This window comes from Mobula birostris, chromosome 4, assembly GCF_030028105.1.
Source record: "Mobula birostris isolate sMobBir1 chromosome 4, sMobBir1.hap1, whole genome shotgun sequence".
NCBI lineage: Eukaryota > Metazoa > Chordata > Chondrichthyes > Myliobatiformes > Myliobatidae > Mobula > Mobula birostris.
Genome location: NC_092373.1, coordinates 113,800,552 through 113,809,194, shown reverse-complemented (window position 1 = coordinate 113,809,194; position 8,643 = coordinate 113,800,552).

Here is an 8,643-nt window from a genome sequence, read left to right as displayed (position 1 = left end):
ATTTCCAGAAGCACAACAAGCAAAACTGGATTAAAGTTGAGTCCTAAGCATTTCCTGTGGCTGGTATTATAGTCAATTGAGTCTTTCTGCTGCAGACATCCCAATTACTGGAGAGCATAGTGAACTGTGATTGCCTTTGTATCAGCTTGTGAACTTGGGATAACATTAAACTATTAATTGTTAATTCTTCAGAAAGTCATGAACATTTGAGCCTATCCGATCACGGGCTTGGAAAGTAAATACATGAACTCTCGATCTCAGAAATGAATTCTAAAGTGAATGGATGACAATGGTTAAGAATTAATTAAATAAGGGAAGATGTTGCATCTCATTCTGTTTCACTGATCACCCATAATTTACTTGGCAATCGACTCCAGTGGATTTGTTTAGTCTTTAAAGGAAAACAATTAGCTACAGGTAAGTCACAATTTAATAGGCTTGTAAAACCTCTCCTGAGCCTCCAGAAGCACAGGCTCAGGATTAGTTATGACCTTATTGAATGGAGGAAGAGACTTGAGGAGCCATGTTGTTTTTGGTCTCATTGGTTCCTTTACTGCATTTTTCAAAATCCAATAACACCCAGATTATACTGTGTCGCCAACAGTATCTCGCCTTTTCCAGACATTTTGAGGGCCTATTTTATTGTTTCCAGTTTTGCTGAAACTTAAGATTTGTGTTCATTGCCATAATTTTCTTTCTGCCACCACTTCCATGATTCACAATGTTTTGCTTCACAACTAAAGAAATGATTGTGGGAGGGATTTAATGCAGGTAGGCTGGATTCCCTTTTGTTAAGGAGGTTCTGAGAAATTCCTGATGGAAGGAACAACCCGACGTAAGTGTCAATTAGAATTCCAGACTATTGTCTTAGAGTGATTCTAGGGCAGATACTTCTGAGACAAAGCCTGAGACACATGCTTTGTAAGTCAGGAAAACTAAATGAGAAAGAAAGCACCTTGAGCAGCACATTTTTTTTTCCATTTCAATGCAAGGCCGATGTTGGATTGTAAGCAACTCTCCTATTTCTCCTTCCTCTCTCCAACTACCCTAAATTCCTCATTTACTATCCACCACATACCCATATCCTCTCTTTCCATTCCGGAAATCCATTTTTCTGCTCTCCCTCCTTCACCCGCATCTTCTTCTGTCTTTCTCTGTTTCCAATCTCTTTCTATTCCTTTATTCTTGTTTTGCCTTTCATCTCTTTCCTTATCCCCATTTCTTTCCTTCTGCCCTTCCCCTCTATCTCTATCACTGTTCTTTTTTTCTTCCCTTCCTCTACCTCTCATTTTATCCCCCTTTGCTGTGTTTTTCCCTTCCTTGCATCCTTCACCTTCCTTTCCTGCCATATCCCATTCCTTCCCTCCTCCTCATCTTTCCTATCCCTTTCCCTCCCTTTTCCCATTTCTCCTCCCTCTTCACCCTCCCTCCCTACTCTCTCCAAAGCCTTCTCTCTGCCCACTGCACTCCTGTCCCACTTTACTACGTCATCTCCTTCATCCACCTCTCTCTCACTGCATCCTGCATCCTCCATCCCCAAGCGGTTGGTGGCCACTTCTACTCTTAGAATGAGGCCGACTTGTGGAACATCTTCTGTCTGGGCACATTGCAGCTTTCTGGACTCTATAACTTAATATTTCCATTTGTATCAGTCATGCAAGTGTGATATTACCTCACACGTTTTCTAAACCTGCGAGTGGAGGACAGGCTTACCCAGTACTGTCTGGCATGTCTTCCTGATCTGCATAGTGTCCTCCTGCATTATTTATCTATGTTCTCATTACCTACTCACCATAAAACTGTAATGGATCAGACTCAAACTATTTCAGTGTCTAGGAGATGTGTTAATAAGTCCACAAGCACAATAAAGTAACCTAAGCCTAATTTATTATCATAAAATAGGAAGCATAAATAAACCACATAAAATACTACATAGTAAGTCAAGGTGATTTCCACAAAGATTTCAGGGCTGACGATTCTTAGTCACCACTTGATTGTTGCTATTGTCGGGGCAGCTCTGAATTCTGACTCGTGAAACCAACTTTGGGTCCTAAGCACCATTTAGTTGAAATCCAATGAACTCAGGATGGGCACCCCAATGAATATGAGTTTAATAAGTACAGAGGGGCACACAGAGACAGACAAACTCTTTGATTTTTTGTCTCAACACAGCTTGGTTTCTTTCAAATACATCCTGTGTTCATTAACACAATGTGCAACATACCTCCAATTAGACATTATAATGGTCTAATATTAATGAGCAATAATATTACATATAAGTGATAAGCCCAACCCCTCAAAAAATCCATCAAGCCAACTTGACAGACATTTGCATTTTAATGATGCTTGAGACTAAGAAAGAATCCAGCTGCTATTAGCAAACATTAGACATTAATAGTGTTTAATCTGTACAGACACTTCACGAATGTTACTCATTAATAGACATACAGACCCTACATGCTAAGTGTCCAGAAATAGTTACATTGTCATTTTGAACTGTTCAGACATTCATTCAATGTTTTACAAATTTTAATATGACACAAAAACCTATTTCTTTACAGCTTATTGCCATGGTCGCACCCGGTTTTACCCTATTGGAGGCATGCCCCTCTTCCACCCTCCTTGCAGCTTAAGAAGCTTCTTCTGTCTTATTTTCAGTTCTGACAAAGGGTCTTCAACCTGATATATTAACTCGGTTTGCCTTCCCCTAGGATGCAGCTTGACCTGCTGAGTATTTGCAGCATTTTCTGTCTTTAGATATTTTTTTGATTATCACACCTCCCCCCACCCCCTACAAGCCTCCCTTTCTGCTCCTTTCCAATTGTAATGCCTGCTCTAATTGATCTGTCTAACTAATGGAATGTGATGGAATTGGAAAAGATGTATAGGATATGATTCTGTGAGTTCTGCATTGCTTTTTAAATGATTGTGAAGAGGACTCTTCAAAGGCAATTGTCTTCAGAGCAGTCTTGCCTTCTTCAGATTTTAGCAGTTTTGATCAGCTATTGCAGAATAATTCCAAGCCACCTAAGTCACCTTATCAATGAATTCTGAGTCCCAAGATTTAGAGATTAAGTTTGCTTTATTTGTCATAACTTTCTAGCCCTAACCTGTACATCTTTCCATTGTGGAAGGAAACTGGATCAGCCAGAGGAAAACCACACGGTTCTGGGGAGAATATCCAAACTCATTACAGCCAGTTGCTGCTGTGAAATGTTGCACTAACCATTCTGCTACTGTGTCACCTTCACCAAGCCATCCAACGTGATGGTGAATTTCTGGCAAGCTGGTGACGCATTCAATTGCAGCAGCTTCTATGGGGTGATATTTTCATTTTTAAATGTAGTTTTTTACTATCACAAAACCCAGTTGGACATTAAGAACCTGAAGTACTTTAGGTCTACCCCATCAGTGAGTTGCTCGTTGGCAAGAAACTGAAGGAGCTGGACTAGGTGTAGATCATGCTGCTGCCTACATTAAAGAGGAGGAGTCGGTACGTGAAGGTAGTATGCAGCCTAACAACAAATGATCATCTTAGTTGCATTTCTTGTGATCATAAGACCTGTTGGATATTATTAATGTGGAATGCTGCAAGTTTGACTCACTATTTATTGGTGGGCAACAGGAGCTGATGGTGGGGGAGCTGCGAGACCTCAGTCAGAGCAAGGACTGGGCCTCAAGCAGTGGTGTCACTTACTTGCAGTTGCCCAGGAGAGAGGCATCAGGGTCAATGCACTCCCCCAGAGGCAGTGTATCCAAGCTGGTGTGAGAGCTGCCCCCCAGTGTTCATTTGGCAGAAGACGTGCCATATTGTGTTCAAACTGCAGATTGCTGCAATATTCATGGACTCAGGGTCTTGGACTATTTTTTTGTGTGAATGTATTTTACAAATATGTGCTTGCTACCTTATATGTGCTATATGTGCCTTTTACCATGTGTGACTGCTGTTACTATGTTTTGCATCTTGGCACCGGAATAACACTGTTTTGTTTGGCTGTATTCATATGTGGTTGATTGACAATTAAACTTGTACTTGAGCTCTTCTTCCATCATCTTTACATCTACACTCATTTTTTTGGCCATGAATCTTCACCCAAGACTGCGAACACTTAGTCCCATTATCAGAATTCCCCGTACATAAACCTCTCCCTCTGACCTATTGCTTACTCCAGAGCTATTCATTACTAACTGCTAGCATAATACTGACCTTTTTTTTTAATGCAAGAAGTACCAAGAACAAGATTAGAGAACTTAAAGCTTTGGTCAGTACATGGAACTATAACATTGTGGCCATTACAGAAACTTGACTGTCACAAAGACAGGAATGGCTACTAGATATTCCAGGGTTTAAATGTTTTAAAAGGGACAGTGAGGGAAATAAAACAAGGGGGAGCGGCTTTGCTAATCAGAGATAGTATCACTGCTGCAGAAAGGGAGGATGTTGTGCAGGGTTCATCTCTGGAGTCAGTGTGGGTGGAAGTCAAAGACAAGAAGGAAGCAATCAACCTAATGGGAGTATTCTATAGATACTCCCTATCCCTCAGCCCACCCCACCCCGCTATACTGAGGAGCACATCAGGAGGCAGAGTTTGGGAAGGTGCAAAAATAACAGGGTTGCTGTTATAGTTGACTGCAACTTCCCTAATATTGAATGGCAACTCCTCAGGGCAAGAGGTTCAGTTGGGATGGAATTTGTTAAGTGTGGCCAGGGCGGATTCCTGACATGGTATGTGGACAGGCTGACTAGAGGCAAGGCCATACCAGGTGACAGATCGTTCAGTGGGTGGACAATGTGCACAACTCCCTGACCTGTACCATAACCTTGGATAGGGATTGGAATCAGACTCAGAATTATGAATAGGTTTAATGTCACTGACATATGTGTGAAATTTTTTTATGGCAGCAGTGCAGTAAAGTATGTAATAAAAACACTATAAATTACAATAATAAATAAATATATACATGTATAATTAAATAAGAAGTTCAAAAAGAGCAGGAGAATAGTGAGGTAGTGTACATGGGTTCATTGGCCACTCAGAGATCTGATAGCAGCGGGTAAGAAGCTGTTCCTAAAACATCGTGCGAGTTTATGCTCCAGTAACTCCAAGGCCGGCACGGTAGTGCAGTGGTTAGCACAACGCTTTACAGTGCCAACAAGATGAGTTCAATTCCTGCCACCGTCTGTAAGGAGATTGTACATTCTCCCCGTGACCGCGTACGTTTCCTATTGGAGCTCCGGTAGCCTCCCACAGTCCAAAGACGTACTGGTTGGTAGGTTAGCTGGTCATTGTACCGTGATTAGGCCGGGAATAAATAGGTGCGTCGCTGGCCGGAGCAGCTTAAAGGGCTGGTAGGGCCTGTTCCACCCTGTATCTCAATAAATAATTAAATAACCCCCCCAACTCCCCAGATGGGAGCAATGAGAAGAGGGTTGGCCCTGAGCAATGGTATGGGGGTGTGGTGTGGGAATTAAATAAATTCCTTAATGACATCGCCTTCTGAAGATGTCCTTGATGCTGGAGAGGTTAGTGCCCGTGATGGAGCTGGCTGAGTTTGCAACTTTCTGTGCAGTGGCACCTCCACACCAGACTGCGATGCGGGACACAACCTCGGCAGATAAAAAAGATGACACTTGACTGATAGATATTCCAGGTTGGATGAGCAGGACTGAGACAGAACTGCACCACAATGAAAACAACAGGAATTCTGCAGATGCTGGAAATTCAAGCAACACACATCAAAGTTGCTGGTGAACGCAGCAGGCCAGGCAGCATCTCTAGGAAGAGGTGCAGTCGACGTTTCAGGCCGAGACCCTTCGTCAGGACTAACTGAAGGAAGAGTGAGTAAGGGATTTGAAAGTTGGAGGGGGAGGGGGAGATCCAAAATGATAGGAGAAGACAGGGGGGGGGGGAATGGAGCCAAGAGCTGGACAGGTGATAGGCAAAAGGGGATACGAGAGGATCATGGGACAGGAGGTCCGGGAAGAAAGACAAGGGGGGGGGGACCCAGAGGATGGGCAAGAGGTATATTCAGAGGGACAGAGGGAGAAAAAGAAGAGTGAGAGAAAGAATGTGTGTATAAAAATAAGTAACAGATGGGGTACGAGGGGGAGGTGGGGCCTAGCGGAAGTTAGAGAAGTCGATGTTCATGCCATCAGGTTGGAGGCTACCCAGACGGAATATAAGGTGTTGTTCCTCCAACCTGAGTGTGGCTTCATCTTTACAGTAGAGGAGGCCGTGGATAGACACGTCAGAAGGGGAATGGGATGTGGAATTAAAATGTGTGGCCACTGGGAGATCCTGCTTTCTCTGGCGGACAGAGTGTAGATGTTCAGCAAAGCGGTCTCCCAGTCTGCGTCGGGTCTCGCCAATATATAAAAGGCCACATCGGGAGCACTGGACGCAGTATATCACCCCAGTCGACTCACAGGTGAAGTGTTGCCTCACTTGGAAGGACTGTTTGGGGCCCTGAATGGTGGTAAGGGAGGAAGTGTAAGGGCATGTGTAGCGCTTGTTCCGCTTACACGGATAAGTGCCAGGAGGGAGATCAGTGGGGAGGGATGGGGGGGACGAATGGACAAAGGAGTTGTGTAGGGAGCGATCCCTGCGGAATGCAGAGAGAGGGGTGGAGGGAAAGATGTGCTTAGTGGTGGGATCCCGTTGGAGGTGGCGGAAGTTACGGAGAATAATATGTTGGACCCGGAGACTGGTGGGGTGGTAGGTGAGGACCAGGGGAACCCTATTCCTAGTGGGGTGGCGGGAGGATGGAGTGAGAGCAGGTGTACGTGAAATGGGGGAAGATGCATTTAAGAACAGAGTTGATAGTGGAGGAAGGGAGGCCCCTTTCTTTAAAAAATGAAGACATCTCCCTCGTCCTAGAATGAAAAGCCTCATCCTGAGAGCAGATGCAGCGGAGATGGAGGAATTGCGAGAAGGGGATGGCGTTTTTGCAAGAGACAGAGTGAGAAGAGGAATAGTCCAGATAGCTGTGAGAGTCAGTAGGCTTATAGTAGACATCAGTGGATAAGCTGTCTCCAGAGACAGAGACAGAAAGATCTAGAAAGGGGAGGGAGGTGTCGGAAATGGACCAGGTAAACTTGAGGGCAGGGTGAAAGTTGGAGGCAAAGTTAATAAAGTCAACGAGTTCTGCATGCGCGCAGGAAGCAGCGCCAATGCAGTCGTCGATGTAGCGAAGGAAAAGTGGGGGACAGATACCAGAATAGGCACGGAACATAGATTGTTCCACAAACCCAACAAAAAGGCAGGCATAGCTAGGACCCATACGGGTGCCCATAGCTACACCTTTAGTTTGGAGGAAGTGGGAGGAGCCAAAGGAGAAATTATTAAGAGTAAGGACTAATTCCGCTAGACGGAGCAGAGTGGTGGTAGAGGGGAACTGATTAGGTCTGGCATCCAAAAAGAAGCGTAGAGCTTTGAGACCTTCCTGATGGGGGATGGAAGTATATAAGGACTGGACATCCATGGTGAAAATAAAGCGGTGAGGGCCAGGGAACTTAAAATCATCGAAAAGTTTAAGAGCGTGAGAAGTGTCATGAACATAGGTCGGAAGGGATTGAACAAGGGGTGATAAAACAGTGTCGAGGTATGCAGAAATGAGTTCGGTGGGGCAGGAGCAAGCTGAGACAATAGGTCGGCCAGGACAGGCAGGTTTGTGGATCTTGGGTAGGAGGTAGAAACGGGAAGTGCGGGGTGTGGGAACTATAAGGTTGGTAGCAGTGGATGGGAGATCCCCTGAGCGGATAAAGTCGGTGATGGTGTGGGAGACAATGGCCTGGTGCTCCTTAGTGGGGTCACAATCGAGGGGTAAATAAGAGGAGGTATCCGCGAGTTGTCGCTGTGCCTCGGCGAGGTAGAGGTCAGTACACCAGACTACAACAGCACCCCCCTTATCGGCGGGTTTAATAATAAGGTTAGGATTAGTGCGGAGGGAGTGGAGAGCAGAGCGTTCGGAAGGAGTGAGGTTGGAATGGGGACAAGGTGAGGTGAAGTCGAGACCACAATGAGTTTATCATGAAACATACTCTGCCTCCATGACCTTTAAAAGACTCAGTTGCTCTGTCTTTGCGGTGGATGGTGAAGTCCTTGGGCTGCAGCTCTTCATCTGAGATAGTGGAGTTGTGCTATGTTTCTGCTTTAAAAGGGTGACAATCATACCAATGTTCAGAAGAGCAGGGTGAGCTGCCTCAATGAATATCACCCAGCTGTACTGTGTTGAAGGGCTTTGAGAGGTCAGTCATGGCCAGAATCAACTGCTGTCTAAGCAGACCCCTGGACCGTCTGCAATTTGCCTATCGTCAGAATAGGTTTACAGTGAATACAAACTTACTGGCTCTCCAATCAGTCTTGGATCATCTGAATAAAAGCAATACCTATGTCATGACGCTAGTTACTGATTACAACTCAGTGTTCAACACATTATACTCACAGTTCTAATCAACAAGCTCCAAAACCTGGCCTTTGTACTTCCCTCTGCAACTGGATCCTTGACTTCTTCATCAGGAGACTACAGTCAGACCTCAACTATCATTAAGGTCCTCCATTATCCAGGACAAGCCCTTTCTTAATGGCTGCCATAAAGCAGGAGGCACAGGAGCCTGAAGGCATATATTCAATGTTTCAGGAA